The sequence below is a fragment of the Ambystoma mexicanum genome, chromosome 11, assembly GCF_040938575.1.
Source record: "Ambystoma mexicanum isolate Mex_15411 chromosome 11, UKY_AmexF1_1, whole genome shotgun sequence".
Lineage (NCBI taxonomy): Eukaryota > Metazoa > Chordata > Amphibia > Caudata > Ambystomatidae > Ambystoma > Ambystoma mexicanum.
The window spans coordinates 825875575-825891669 of NC_090934.1; the positions used below are offsets into that span (position 1 = coordinate 825875575).

The 16095-nt window shown below is 47.0% G+C and overlaps 5 non-coding genes across 5 annotated transcripts; all 5 read right to left on the bottom strand.

The window, feature by feature from the left end:
• Positions 1-113: 113 nt before the first annotated feature.
• TRNAN-GUU (transfer RNA asparagine (anticodon GUU)) lies at positions 114-187 on the bottom strand. Its single transcript has one exon. It is a non-coding gene; the product is annotated as a tRNA-Asn (tRNA).
• A 1790-nt stretch (positions 188-1977) lies between these two features.
• TRNAW-CCA (transfer RNA tryptophan (anticodon CCA)) lies at positions 1978-2049 on the bottom strand. Its single transcript has one exon. It is a non-coding gene; the product is annotated as a tRNA-Trp (tRNA).
• A 313-nt stretch (positions 2050-2362) lies between these two features.
• TRNAN-GUU (transfer RNA asparagine (anticodon GUU)) lies at positions 2363-2436 on the bottom strand. The gene has a single exon. It is a non-coding gene; the product is annotated as a tRNA-Asn (tRNA).
• Positions 2437-4585: 2149 nt separating this feature from the next.
• TRNAW-CCA (transfer RNA tryptophan (anticodon CCA)) lies at positions 4586-4657 on the bottom strand. Its single transcript has one exon. It is a non-coding gene; the product is annotated as a tRNA-Trp (tRNA).
• A 313-nt stretch (positions 4658-4970) lies between these two features.
• Positions 4971-5044, bottom strand: TRNAN-GUU (transfer RNA asparagine (anticodon GUU)). Its single transcript has one exon. It is a non-coding gene; the product is annotated as a tRNA-Asn (tRNA).
• Positions 5045-16095: the final 11051 nt, after the last annotated feature.

The following is a 16095-nucleotide window of genomic DNA, read 5'->3' on the forward strand; positions in this document are numbered from 1 at the left end:
CGAGAAGAATTGCTTACAGTTTATTGGATTTTTTGGACGTCAGCAGACGAGACCTGCGAGAGGTAAACAGAAGTTCATAGTTGGTCATGCTGAATTTTTGAACCAAAATGCATCGTCCCTGGGTGGGCTTGAACCACCAACCTTTCGGTTAACAGCCGAACGCGCTAACCGATTGCGCCACAGAGACTCATGCAGTGCTTACACTGGGGCCTGATTGGTGTGCTGTTTGCTTATGCTTCCCAGGCAACCTGAAAATATTTCTAAAATAGCTCTATTTCCCACAGCAAATCAGGGTATCAAGCACTTCCCTACCTCCCCTAATCCACAAACACAGGGGATTTAGAAGAGGACAGAGCCCATCAACAGTGCACCAAATGTCCTCGGTGTAGGCATAACTTGCTATGAGGAGAAAGCCACAGTTGCGCACTTGTGTTAAAAGGGGACAGTAGGCTGAACCCAGAGAACACGGGAGAAATGACTCAGGTTTACTGAGTGGAACACTCTGTGTCTTTGTGCCAAAAACAGCAGCGTCTTTTCGGTTAACAGCCGAACGTGCTAACCTATTGCGCCACAGAGACTCACTGGCATGTGTGTTCTGCCTTTGGCCTGATTGCATTGCTATTTTTTTCTGATTGGCAGAAAACCTGAACTTTTTTCTGAAAAAGGCATGCCTCTCTTAGCACTGCAGTGCATTAGACTGCTCCCTTGCTTCCCTGAGTCCCCAAATACACAACCACCTTGGGCACAATAGAAGACACATTCCAGCAGATTTAGCAAGAGTGCACCAAGGTTTCTATATGTAGGTACCTTGCTGAGAAGCAAGACCTGCAGTTGCATTCTTCTGTTAAAAGAGGGCAGCAGAGTGCACCAAGATAACTTGGGGGAAGTAGCTTATGTTAACTACTTGCCATGATCTTTATAGATCCCTCTGTTTGACTGGGTGAATTCTAATTTCTGGGGTAGAGTAAGCAATTTTTGGATCTAGATGCTGTGCGCAACAGGAATGCTATATACTGCACTGTACTGCTACTGAAAAGTTACCAATTTTACAGGATGTTCAGGTAAGCTTTGTTTCAGAAAACAACTTGCTAGAGGCCCTAGGACAGATTACTGGGACAAAGGAAGAGGGTTTGGGGATTAGCACATCTCCTATGAAAGGTACAGTCACGCCCGAGACAACTCTGAGTGCCTCCTCAAATTCTAAGAAATGCGAACTGGGGTCCTACGCCTTTTATTGCCAGTGGATCTTTGTGTTTCAGACAAATGTGCACGCCTCCCAGAGCCCCATGCAATGCACTTAGGGAAATGGGGGAAGGTGCTGTGCAACCCTCTCGCTGACAATGTCTCTCTTGTCTATAATGTATCTATGAGAGAGAGAGAAATAGGCAATGCGAGAGTGAAAAAGTCAAATGGAAATGTGTCTACTGAGACCAGTATAAGGGGAAATCCTCACAATCCAGGACTGACAGTTGATTGGGAGGGCGCTTACAGGTTTCCGACACCAGACCGGTACCTGAACTCACAAACCCAAACTGCAAAGTGATGCCCATTGCCACTAGACTGCCGACCCCCTTTCGGGGCCCCAACATATATCCTTTAGTCACACCTAGAGTTCCCAGGACAGTGCAGCATTCAGCGATTACACGAAAATATTGACAGCGCTAGGAGGCCATGCAAATGGCAGAGGTATGCTTTACAAAGCCCACGTAGCGTGCACAAAACAGCACATCAGTCAGGCCCACTTGAAGAGATGGTAAAGAGGAAATACTTCTGCTGCATCCAGTAAAACATAGAGATTGGCCTGCTTTAAAGGTTGACCATGTCCTTCATGGGTGTCTGTCAATATGATACTTCCCTGCTGCAAAGCTTACATTCGAAACGCCAGAACAACTAGGCCCAGAGCACAAAGATGCAGTCAGGTTGAAATAACGAGATACTGAAGAGCAATTTTGTATTTCAGAGTGGGAAAAGCAAATATGACCCCGACGTGATTTGAACACGCAACCTTCTGATCTGGAGTCAGACGTGCTACCATTGCGCCACGAGGTCCTTGTGGCAAACCACCTGGTGTGTCTGATGACAGAATAAAGGTAGGAGACGTACATGCACCCGCAGAGCCTCATTGCTTCTTTAAGTAGACTGGCTAGGATAGCTTCCTTCTGTGCATCAGTACACGCTGCAGCCAAACCCTTCCCATGAAGTCTTGATGTTTATGAATTGAATGGCAAGTTTTGAAAAACTAAAGCAAGCGAGAAGAATTGCTTGCAGTTTATTGGATTTTTTGGACGTCAGCAGACGAGACCTGCGAGAGGTAAACAGAAGTTCATAGTTGGTCATGCTGAATTTTTGAGCCAAAATGCATCGTCCCTGGGTGGGCTTGAACCACCAACCTTTCGGTTAACAGCCGAACGCGCTAACCGATTGCGCCACAGAGACTCATGCATTGCTTACACTGGGGCCTGATTGGTGTGCTGTTTGCTTATGCTTCCCAGGCAACCTGAAAATATTTCTAAAATAGCTCTATTTCCCACAGCAAATCAGGGTATCAAGCACTTCCCTACCTCCCCTAATCCACAAACACAGGGGATTTAGTAGAGGACAGAGCCCATCAACAGTGCACCAAATGTCCTCTGTGTAGGCATAACTTGCTATGAGGAGAAAGCCACAGTTGCGCACTTGTGTTAAAAGGGGACAGTAGGCTGAACCCAGAGAACACGGGAGAAATCACTCAGGTTTACTGAGTGGAACACTCTGTGTCTTTGTGCCAAAAACAGCAGCGTCTTTTCGGTTAACAGCCGAACGCGCTAACCGATTGCGCCACAATTGGTGTGCTGTTTGCTTATGCTTCCCAGGCAACCTGAAAATATTTCTAAAATAGCTCTATTTCCCACAGCAAATCAGGGTATCAAGCACTTCCCTACCTCCCCTAATCCACAAACACAGGGGATTTAGTAGAGGACAGAGCCCATCAACAGTGCACCAAATGCCCTCTGTGTAGGCATAACTTGCTATGAGGAGAAAGCCACAGTTGCGCACTTGTGTTAAAAGGGGACAGTAGGCTGAACCCAGAGAACACGGGAGAAATGACTCAGGTTTACTGAGTGGAACACTCTGTGTCTTTGTGCCAAAAACAGCAGCGTCTTTTCGGTTAACAGCCGAACGCGCTAACCAATTGTGCCACAGAGACTCACTGGCATGTGTGTTCTGCCTTTGGCCTGATTGCATTGCTATTTTTTTCTGATTGGCAGAAAACCTGAACTTTTTTCTGAAAAAGGCATGACTCTCTTAGCACTGCAGTGCATTAGACTGCTCCCTTGCTTCCCTGAGTCCCCAAATACACAACCACCTTGGGCACAATAGAAGACACATTCCAGCAGATTTAGCAAGAGTGCACCAAGGTTACTATATGTAGGTACCTTGCTGAGAAGCAAGACCTGCAGTTGCATTCTTCTGTTAAAAGAGGGCAGCAGAGTGCACCAAGAGAACTTGGGGGAAGTAGCTTATGTTAACTACTTGCCATGATCTTTATAGATCCCTCTGTTTGACTGGGTGAATTCTAATTTCTGGGGTAGAGTAAGCAATTTTTGGATCTAGATGCTGTGCGCAACAGGAATGCTATATACTGCACTGTACTGCTACTGAAAAGTTACCAATTTTACAGGATGTTCAGGTAAGCTTTGTTTCAGAAAACAACTTGCTAGAGGCCCTAGGACAGATTACTGGGACAAAGGAAGAGGGTTTGGGGATTAGCACATCTCCTATGAAAGGTACAGTCACGCCCGAGACAACTCTGAGTGCCTCCTCAAATTCTAAGAAATGCGAACTGGGGTCCTACGCCTTTTATTGCCAGTGGATTTTGTGTTTCAGACAAATGTGCACGCCTCCCAGAGCCCCTTGCAATGCACTTAGGGAAATGGGGGAAGGTGCTGTGCAACCCTCTCGCTGACAATGTCTCTCTTGTCTATAATGTATCTATGAGAGAGAGAGAAATAGGCAATGCGAGAGTGAAAAAGTAAAATGGAAATGTGTCTACTGAGACCAGTATAAGGGAAAATCCTCACAATCCAGGACCGACAGTTGATTGGGAGGGCGCTTACAGGTTTCCGACACCAGACCGGTACCTGAACTCATAAACCCAAACTACAAAGTGATGGGCATTGCCACTAGACTGCCGACCCCCTTTCGGGGCCCCAGCATATATCCTTTAGTCACACCTAGAGTTCCCAGGACAGTGCAGCATTCAGCGATTACACGAAAATATTGACAGCGCTAGGAGGCCATGCAAATGGCAGAGGTATGCTTTACAAAGCCCACGTAGCGTGCACAAAACAGCACATCAGTCAGGCCCACTTGAAGAGATGGTAAAGAGGAAATACTTCTGCTGCATCCAGTAAAACATAGAGATTGGCCTGCTTTAAAGGTTGACCATGTACTTCATGGGTGTCTGTCAATATGATACTTCCCTGCTGCAAAGCTTACATTCGAAACGCCAGAACAACTAGGCACAGAGCACAAAGATGCAGTCAGGTTGAAATAACGAGATACTGAAGAGCAATTTTATATTTCAGAGTGGGAAAAGCAAATATGACCCCGACGTGATTTGAACACGCAACCTTCTGATCTGGAGTCAAACGCGCTACCATTGCGCCACGAGGTCCTTGTGGCAGTCCACCTGGTGTGTCTGATGACAGAATAAAGGTAGGAGACGTACATGGACCTGCAGAGCCTCATTGCTTCTTTAGGTAGACTGGCTAGGATAGCTTCCTTCTGTGCATCAGTACACGCTGCAGCCAAACCCTTCCCATGAAGTCTTGATGTTTATGAATTGAATGGCAAGTTTTGAAAAACTAAAGCAAGCTAGAAGAATTGCTTGCAGTTTATTGGATTTTTTGGACGTCAGCAGACGAGACCTGCGAGAGGTAAACAGAAGTCCATAGTTGGTCACGCTGAATTTTTGAGCCAAAATGCTCCATCCCTGGGTGGGCTTGAACCACCAACCTTTCGGTTAACAGCCGAACGCGCTAACCGATTGCGCCACAGAGACTCATGCAGTGCTTACACTGGGGCCTGATTGGTGTGCTGTTTGCTTATGCTCCCCAGGCAACCTGAAAATATTTCTAAAATAGCTCTATTTCCCACAGCAAATCAGGGTATCAAGCACTTCCCTACCTCCCGTAATCCACAAACACAGGGGATTTAGTAGAGGACAGAGCCCATCAACAGTGCACCAAATGTCCTCTGTGTAGGCATAACTTGCTATGAGGAGAAAGCCACAGTTGCGCACTTGTGTTAAAAGGGGACAGTAGGCTGAACCCAGAGAACACGGGAGAAATGACTCAGGTTTACTGAGTGGAACACTCTGTGTCTTTGTTTTCCCAAAACAGCAGCGTCTTTTCGGTTAACAGCCGAACGCGCTAACCAATTGCGCCACAGAGACTCACTGGCATGTGTGTTCTGCCTTTGGCCTGATTGCATTGCTATTTTTTTCTGATTGGCAGAAAACCTGAACTTTTTTCTGAAAAAGGCATGCCTCTCTTAGCACTGCAGTGCATTAGACTGCTCCCTTGCTTCCCTGAGTCCCCAAATACACAACCACCTTGGGCACAATAGAAGACACATTCCAGCAGATTTAGCAAGAGTGCACCAAGGTTTCTATATGTAGGTACCTTGCTGAGAAGCAAGACCTGCAGTTGCATTCTTCTGTTTAAAGAGGGTAGCAGAGTGCACCAAGAGAACTTGGGGGAAGTAGCTTATGTTAACTACTTGCCATGATCTTTATAGATCCCTCTGTTTGACTGGGTGAATTCTAATGTCTGGGGTAGAGTAAGCAATGTTTGGATCTAGATGCTGTGCGCAACAGGAATGCTATATACTGCACTGTACTGCTACTGAAAAGTTACCAATTTTACAGGATGTTCAGGTAAGCTTTGTTTCAGAAAACAACTTGCTAGAGGCACTAAGACAGATTACTGGGACAAAGGAAGAGGGTTTGGGGATTAGCACATCTCCTATGAAAGGTACATTCACGCCCGAGACAACTCTGAGTGTCACCTCAAATTCTAAGAAATGCAAACTAGGGACCTACGCTTTTTATTGCCAGTGGATCTTTGTGTTTCAGACAAATGTGCACGCCTCCCAGAGCTCCTTGCAATGCACTTAGGGAAATGGGGGAAGGTGCTGTGAAGCCCTCTCGCTGACAATGTCTCTCTTGTCTATAATGTATCTATGAGAGAGAGAGAAATAGGCAATGCGAGAGTGAAAAAGTAAAATGGAAATGTGTCTACTGAGACCAGTATAAGGGGAAATCCTCACAATCCAGGACCGACAGTTGATTGGGAGGGTGCTGTTGGGTGTCCTGACCCACGTTTAAGCTACCCTGCTACAACATTTGGTGCTGTGGGCTTAGAAAATTCAAGATGGCGGAAAACCCACATGTGCGCTGAAATCCAGGAAAGCTGCGCAGTTTGTGCGCCCACCAAAATGGTTGCCTCACTTGCCACCCACCAGTGCGAGAATGAAAGGCCGGGTTGCCATGAGGGAAATGGGTTGCCAAAGGAAAAACAGTAGCGCCGGTTAGCTTCAAAGCGCTTTAAAACCACCATTGGACTACCCGCACAGTAGTCTGAAACCATTGGGAATGGCAATGCTGATTGCCAAATGCAACCTAGAATTGTGGGGAATTCATTTCTTAAATCCCAAAAATGGGTGCAGTACCAGTACTCACCACTATCCAAAAGCCGGCGTTTTAAAACCACTCTGTGTGTTTTTCTGAAGGCAAGCAAAATGCCTATTTCAAACCTTGCAACATGTGCAAAATATTCACTGAACACCAGCAGACATTTGGCAGAATGGAGTTTTGTGTGCCTACAAAATCTGGGAAATGAAGAGCCCAAAAACAATGCTTATAACAAAAATGCTATGGAGTCAGCAGCTTAAGCCTAACTACAACTGGATTTAAAACCACCAAAATCGAAAATGTTAAATTAAATGAGTGACCTATGTTTGGTGTCACATGCCTTTGTAACTGTTGAAATGTCATAGTTTTGCGCTTAGAATCAGCATTCTAGCTGCATGTGTAAAATTACAAGTTATTTTAAAAGCAACAAAAGTTAGCTGAAGGTCTGGCTTAAGGAACTTGATTTTGCCTAGCAACTACCCATCAGGAGTGAAACTTGAGTCACCACTGTGTTCCCAGGCCAACCTTCCTTTTGCTGCCCAGGCTAAGGATATGCCATCTATCTGATAATTGAATTTCCTGTGCTCTGCCAGAGAGTGAACAAAGCCCTCTCCACTCAGGCAAAGGTTTTTTATTACAGACGTCGTAAAAAGTGGCTTCCTCCTGGAGAAGCTGGGAGGAGCACTGCCTGTGAGAAGCAAGCTGGCTTGGCAGAAACTGGAAAGACTGGTTTCTGTACCATGTGACCTGAAAAGACACACCCCTGCAGCAAGGATATGGTTTTATAAAAAGGGGGATAATTCATAGAGCGGACATGTGAAAATTTTATAAATGATACCATAATTCTTGTGATTTTTCTGCCCACAGTTTAAGACGTGGTAGGAACCGGTGGTATGTTCAGGGGGGTTTTAGCGGAAAAGTGGATATTACTCTAAATGTGTGCATGTTAAAAATCTGAAACTTCATCAGTTAATGTCCCTACCCCCTGCACACATGTATGTAAAGTTGGGTCCATGTCGGAAATTGGAAAAGCAGTTAAAAAGTGAAATATGTGCCAGTTCTGAATGCAAGCTCCCAGGAAGAGCAGAGTTTGAACAGGGGATACCTCCTGTAATGCATGATGGGTGCATATGATTTTAAAACAATATGTACCTCTGCAAATATGTATTTGTTTCAAATCTAGATTTGTGTGTAAGTTGACAGGAGGAGTGGACTTTCTGCAGGCTGTAAAATGACATCAATCTGACTCACAGTTCAGTTTGCCAATCAAGCGGAGGAATGGAAGTTTGACCAATTAGAAGCTGAGAGAGAGGTAGGGTCAGTGATGCTAGAACACACCCACATTCTAAACACATAAAAGCAGACAGACAGGACAGATAGGACCTTCAAAAATCCATCTGCCGCTGGAAGCCCTGCCGGAAAAATCCATACTTACCTCCATCAAACTCCAGAAAGCCAAACTAGAGACTTCAATCTATCCAGAGCAGAGAGACCCAAAGAACCGGTGCCTAGCAGAGACCAGACCCCTGTGAGCAGTTCCAGAGGCCAGGCGCTGTGAGCAGAACCCGGAAAGACCTGACCAGACTGAAGTCCGTGACCAAGTCGCTTTCCTGTTCAAAATCTCTTGTGAGTACTTAGCAAAACTCAGAACACATCTCTTAGTTTAAATTCATCTAATTCAATCTATTTAACCTAAGTAGAACTGCCTCCTAGCTGTCACCTGTCATTCTAGCTGCAAAAATTTGTCACTTGTCATTTTGAAAAAGTGTGCGTTTAAAATTTACAAAACCAAAAACGACCTTTACTAAATTACTCATATCTCCGCAACCGTTTGGGCTAGAGACTTGCAATAACTTTCATTTGGAAGCTGAGATCCCAGGCTTTTCTAGGACCCCAAAACGGTAGAGATAGTCCTTGCGGTTCCTTTGTAATAGCGCTCGGCGCATCCGCGAATTTTACCGCGATTTGCAATTTCTTCACATGTAAAAACTGCTGCTGTTTGCTTTCCATTGGCCAGAAATTCGTTTAATCTGCTAACTATCCCTGCATCATTGCTAGTGTGAGCCTGGACTAATATTAACTAGATACCACTCACCCTGAACCTCTATAAGGGAATTAAAAGCAAATTTAGCATATTTCTCATTCATTGCCAGCACATATCCAAGCATTGCCTGTGTTTTCAAAACTCCTATCTGTTTTCTCTAAGCTTGCTGGATTGAACTGATTACATTGATTGCATTTCTGAGAACTGTGTGCTTTCCTTCCATTTCCTTGCATTGCATAAAGAGGGGGGGAGTGAATAGCCCGAGAAAAGTGATTACATTGTCTGGTTGAATCATATTGCGTATTTTCTGTACTGCATTCATTGAATATTGCATCCACCTGAGCTACATAAAGCATCCTCTACCACATTATACTTTTGTTCCTATTTACCAGTGTGCTACCTTATCCATTTCAGGTCAACTCATTAGTCATTATAAAGAAGTGTGCTAGTGCCAGATTCTCCGTTGTTAATATTTACCATATCAGATTAAGTGTGATATTCAATTATTAATTTATTATAAAGTGTGATATATATATTTTAATTTATCAAATAAACCTTTTAAACTTGCAAAACAGAACTACTTCTTGGCTCAGTGGGGTCAGGGGGATTCCAAGAGAGGGGTGTTATACAAGGGTAGTCATCCAGAACGCATGAACTGGACCTAAAGATATATCAATAAGGGTTTTCATTCAGTATTCTAGACTAGGCGTTAACTTGGCTGTAGTGCTGAATTGAATCCTCTTACAAAGTGGGGGCTCGAGCCGAGACGTTGGGTTAGATTTACCATTTGTGCAGATTAATACAGTGTGCTAACTGACGGGATACATACATCCAGTCGGATCACCACGCTGCATTACGCTGTGAAGCATTCCTCAAAAGGGACACTCCAAGAAAAGTTCTGTTCTGCAAAAATAAAATACAAACTTCTGTAAGTCAGGACAGAGACCAATCTCTAGAATGACGACCTTAGTAGACATGAAAATAGCCAGAGAGCACCTCTTGCATAAGCTATTTGTGAGAGGTGAATGGACCGAACAGGGCCAGGATGTGTGGTTGCAGGCCATCACACAACAGGTCACTGAAACAGGGTCAGATATATATAGAGATCAGGGTCCCTTACATGTGGCCCTGAGTGAACTATATATGGCTCCTAAAGCCAAAGAGGAACACAATAAGATTGCCAGGATAGCAGCATACCTGTACCTATACGTTGGAGACATGCAGGATAGATGTGCGGAAAGCCAAAATCTGGCAAATAGGCAACAGATGGCATTACAGAAGGCCCAATCTGATCTGGACTCTTCTGAGCAGAGGCTGCAGAGGAGCCAGGAGTCAGAAAATGACAGCAGACGGTACATCACTAAAATAAAGGAGGATATGGATGTGCTGCAAAAGGAAAAGTCAGAACAGGATACCAGATTTCTGGCCCTACAGAAGGAGCACCAAGACAGTTTGGACTCCTTACTGCAGAGCCAGAAAAAGCTGGAGCAACAATTAGACTTTAACAGGGCATGCACGGAGCAGGTAGCCACCCTGCAAAGTCATCTAGATAGAGTGAAGGTAGAGAGCAACAAGCTGATCTTGAAAGACCTGGATACCCAGGCAGAGTTTGATGAGGAGCGCCAAAAAGCTGGTGCCCTTCAACGGCAAAGGGACGACCTGGCGGCACAAATGCAGGCTCTTAGTCAGGAAAGAGACGCCTTAGGCCAGGAAGTCTGCCATTTAAAAAGGAAAATGGAAGAAAATCACCTGGCCCACCAGGGGCTGGGTGACCTCCAAAAAGAAAACCAGAACTTGGTAGAGCACACCAGAAGGGTGGAGGATGCTCTAGCAAGAAAGGAGCAGGCCAATAGGGACACAGCTCAGGAGGTAACCCTCCTGCAGCAAAGACTGGCCCAGTTCTCCAGGACCAACCAGGAAGCACAGAGGGAAAATGAGGCCCTCTGTCAACACAATGATAGGCTCCAGCAACAGGTAGCGATGCAGGAGAAACTGATAGAGTCGAGTAAGGCCTTAACAGAGGAACTGAAGGCACAAATGCAGGCTCTTGCATTGCAACAGGGAGCAGGGGCGGATAGAGATGAGGTTCGCTGGGAAATGGAAACTCCGGAGCATACCCTCAGGAGCCCTAGTACCAGAGGCCCTCATACCTCTCAGTCCCTGGACTCTGCCACCCCCATGTTCCCTGGCGCACATGAGCACAGGGCCACAGGGATGGCAGATTACTATCCAGCTAAGAGTATGGGGCTCATAGGCCAGAACCACTCAGGAATGGAGGGGTGGGCATCCGGGTATGGGCACCCAAGTACAATACAGTTCAGTGGGGAACCCCAGGAGAGTAGGCCCATTAAGGGCATCCTGAAAACCTCTGCCCAGTTAGGTCAGTGGAGGGGGTACCCATCAAATCCTGACAGCAAGGAGGAATCTGAAGACACCTCTGAACTGCGCAGGACACAGGAGACCAGGTCCCCACATTCTGCCAGCCATTCCCAGGCTCGCAGAATCCGGGAAAACCTGGAAGAACAGACGGGAACCTCTGGGAGCAGTGCCTCTGAGTCCGAGGAAGAATGGACAAGGGTTACCCGAACCAAAAAGGCCAATAAGGCAAAAAGGGCCTTGCTTAAGGACCCCTTCAAGCAGATTAAGGCGATCAGGAGCGTCATCACGCCTTACCATAAGAACGCTAAGTATTCTGTTTGGGAGCACTTAGAGTTGTTTGAACAAATGATGGAGACTTTCCATTTGAAGGACAGCCAAAGCTGTATTCAATATGTAAAGTGGACATTCTCCCCGGAATACTCCAGTTTCTTTGCGGGGCTGGAGGACCAAAATCATTTAAGATGGTCCACATATAAGGCGGCCATCCTGAAACATTTTTCTGTTCACAGAAATCCTCAAGAGGCTCGCAAGGCGGCCTACAATTTGCAATGTGGGGAGGATCAGGCCCCACGAGAATTTGTGCAGGAGTTAAAGCGTGCGTTTGCGCAAACCGCCAGAAGGGTGCGCACAGATAGTAGAGAGTTTGTCAATACATTTTTCCATGCCTTGCCCAAATATATAATGACCCAGCTCGTGAGAGATTTTCATGAGAAAAGATCTTTAGACTGGGTCATTGAACAGGCTACCCGCATCTATGAGGTGCAGAAGCCCATAGAAAATAAAAGCAATGCCCAGAAAAACCCCAAAGCCAACAGCACCCCTGCTGCTGCCAAGGTGGCAGAGGTAAAGGTCACCCCCGTTTTGGATTTGGAGATGGGGGGGCCTAAAAACCTACCTGCACCTAATAATGCTAGGCCCAGAAGGTCCTCGGGCCAGTCGCAGACAGGGAGCCAGGGAGGCAGCCCCACAAATGGGGTCCCTCGCTCTCCTGACTATGTAAGTCCTCGCTGCAAAGGTAATCGACCCATCCTGGGTTATGTGTGGACTCCTCCAGCCCAAGGGGGGGGATCCAGACAAGCACCTAACCCAGGGAACTTCCCTCCTAACTTCCCACAGGAGGGCAGAAATTTACCAAACCCTGGGCAGAACTTTTTCCCCAGATATCCACCCGACTTCCAACCCCAAAATCATCCATCCTTCTTTCCTCAATTCCCTGAGCCCAGACCACTGAATCCGGGAGAGGGGAGGCCAAGGGTGGAGGGGTACCAAAATCTTCCCAACCAGGGGTACTACCAGAGGAGGGACAGCTACCCTTCCCGGGATCAGCCCAGGGGAGAAAACCGGGCCCCGTATCAGCCTGAGCGGGTTTCCCAGTTAGAGCGCCAGGTTCAAAACATGGCGCGGGATATGGGTCATATACTGAGGGCACAGCAGAACCCTCAGATCAGCATGCCGGCGCAGAACGCACCCAACTCTGGACCTGGTGCTCCAGAACAATGACGGGGGCAGCACCCCGATAAATCACCGGTTCCCAGGGAGGAGGCACAAAGGGAAGGGGGGTGTAAAGCCTTGGAGGAAGCTTCCTTCCTCACTTGTAAACAGCCCCTGGAAACCCAGGAACCGGAAACAAAATCTCTTGCCCCTGAAAGTCTGCCTCCTAAGGAGCAGAGGGGGGGTAGGAGAAACAAAAGACCCAAACAGACTCAGTTTGAGGAGGAGGTACAGATCTTCCAATTTGAGGGAGAGGGATCCTCAGAGGATCCTGGGAAAAGGATCTTCTCCTTCAGAGAGGGGGGAACTCCTCCCAAAGAAAAATGGGTCCCTAGGGATGCAAATCCAGACTGGGGAGATGTGGGGACTGAGCTACCGCCGCCCACCATCTCATCCCAGAACCAACCGCAAGAAAATCCCCTGGTTCAAACCCATCCTGGTGACTGCCTCCAAAAAGGGGGGGGCGGCCCAGAACCGGAACCAGGGGAACCCACAATGGCTCTGATCTCCAGTTGCCAACTTTTTCTTTCAGATTCCCAAGGCTCTCCACAGAATTCTGCCCAAAATTCTTCTCTCGCGATGTCCAAAACCAGAAAATTAGCCCACCAGTTGTCCAAAAATGTACATTATCTGTGCCCCCTTGAGGAGAAGGAGGGAAGATATTATGCCCCGGTACAAGTACAGGGGCAGGGTACAATCTCGGCACTGGTGGACACTGGATCTCAAGCTACCCTTCTGTCCAGAAGGGCCTTTGACGAACTGAATGCAGGAAGGGGAGAGAATTACCAAATTCCTCTCACCTCTCTTCCTGGACAACTGCAGAACTTTGACGGGAAGGAAATTCCCGTTGAGGGGACTGCAGACTTGGACATTAAGATCGGGCGACATAAGTTGAAACACCCGGTCATAGTTGTGACCCCAGAGGGCACCCCTTGTTTACTAGGGAATGACCTCCTGAGAAGGTTGTCACCCCTAATAGATTGTGTAAACAAGGTCCTCTGGACCCAGACTAGCCGACCAATAAAATTAAAACCGAGTGTCAACCATGTTAGTTTAAACGGCACATGCCACATGGTTGAACAAAAATCTGACCAAGTAGAATTTCACTTCCAGAATAGCCAAATTCCAGACGTGACAGTAATAGCAGTAGGACAACAGACTGGTGATGGGGGGTCCTCTCTATTTCTGAAAATCAACCTTCCTTCCAGTCTAAAGTGGTACTCCACGCTGGAAGGAAACACTCTGAAATTCTATACCAATCCACAATCTGAAACTCCCACTCCTATAGTCCAGAAAGATGTGAAATCAGCTCAGAGCCTGGCTGATATTCAGCAAATTGGAGAGCAGTTGTTCATCCCTGTTCAGTTAAATGATGGGAAGGACTCTGTCCTCGCTCGAGTGTGTGTGAACAACGGTAAGAGCTTCATCAGCGAAGCCATGTTTCGCCAACTCCCAAAAGAACCAGCCATTCCCACCTTCAAACTGATAGACAAATGGGAAATGGACCTGGAAGTACCTAATTCCAAACATCTCCTGCCAAGCAGGTGTATGCTCAAAATCTCCATTGGCAACAAGAGCATAGTCCATAATTGTTGGGTCGTGCGAGACGTCCCTGCCGCCTTTTACTTAGGCAGTGACATTCTCAATCGCTTTGCCATTAGTTTGGACCTAATAAACTTCAAAGCTTGGTCCCGATTAGCGGATAATCCCATGGGCTTTGATGATCCAGAAAAAGCATTTAGGTCCGCTCAATTGCTACCTTATGCAGTTGAAATTCAGGTTAAAGAGGAAGTCACCATCCCAGAAAGGACCCGACAATTCTCCCTGGAAGTGAAAGTTAAAAGGGGACAAGAGTTGAAAAACCCTGATGCTTACATACATCTAAATGCTTCTCTCCAACAGCAAGGGTTGGGGGTAAACCCGACTCCATTAGTCAACATAGAACATGACCCCATTCTAATAGAGGTGGATAACAGCGACTTAAAGAGTATTACTCTAGCCGCAGGCACCATTATTGGAATGGCGGTTGATGACCGACATTTCTCCATTGATCTTGTAAATGAACTGTTAGGACCCATCCCCAAGGACTGTTTTGACAGTGACAGTGATGACAACGCAACACCAGACAGGATTTTTACCCGGCATGGGGGGAACTTCCTGGTGTACACTTCCTGCCCCTATGGTAAGGAAGATGTGACCTGTGACTTCAGGAGGGATGAGGTGATTTTCCAGGTCCATGAGGGCTGCCTTTCCCACCTGAAGCCTCCGGTCCAAATCAGCACTCTGACCAGGGACTTCTCCACCCAGCTGGAGGAGGCCGCGGAGATAGCCAAACCAGAAGTCTTTCCAGGCTTCAGGCAGATGGTGGAAGAGAGAGTCAACCTAGCTGATGCCTGTGTGACTCTGGAACAAAAGCAAAAGTTGAAACAAGTTTTCTTGGATTTCCAAGATCTCTTTGCGGTAGACTCATATGACTGTGGTCGCACTGACATCCACACAACAACAATCCCCACGGACCCTGGCATGACTCCTGTGTTTGTGAAGCAATATCGCTTGCCTCTCGCATCAATGGAGTCCCTTACTGAAATAATTAAGAACCTTGAGTCCCGGGGAATAATCCGTCCAGTCCACAGCACCTTCAATAATCCGGTGCTGGGGATATTGAAGCCAAACGGCCAGTGGAGACTCTGCGCCGACCTCAGGGAGCTCAACAAACGGGTCCATACTTCCCGATGGCCTCTGCCCTACATTGACCAAGGGCTGGCCCAGATTCAGGGGTCACAGGTATTCACTGCAATAGACCTGACCAATGGATACTGGACCGTGCCTGTCAGTAGGGAGGACCAATACAAGCTGGCTTTTACCTTTGGGGGCCAGCAGTACACATGGACCCGGACTCCCTTCGGATACCTCAACTCCGGCAATGAATTCAACATTTTTCTACACAAGGCCATGCCCGACTTGGGTGCAAGGGGTAACCTGGCTTATGTAGATGATGTCCTCATCAAAAGCTCAACTGTTGAGGAACACATAGCGGAGATCCGTTATGTTCTGACACAGTTGAGGGCCGCCGGAGCAAAACTTTCCTTTCAGAAAGCACAGTGGTGTAAAACCCGTGTTAACTTCTTGGGGCATGAGATTACTCCTCAGGGTCTCTGTCCCCAGGAAAAGAAAGTGGAAGCACTTCAGAAACTGAAAGACCCCACAACGCTGCGGGAACTAAGGAGCCTCCTTGGACTGACTAATTACAGCAGAAAGTTCATTGAGGGCTACGCAGAGATCACCAGACCCCTGATTCATCTCCTGAAGGGGGGGGTCAAGTGGGAATGGGGTCCAGAACAATCCGAGGCAGTAAAACAACTCAAAAGACGCCTCTCACAAGCGCCTTGCCTAGCTTACCCGGTCAGAAACAAGGAGTTCTTCCTGGAGACGGGGTTCTCTAATACGTGCTTGACGGCAGTATTATACCAAAAGCATGACAAGGTCAATAAAGTAATCTCCTATG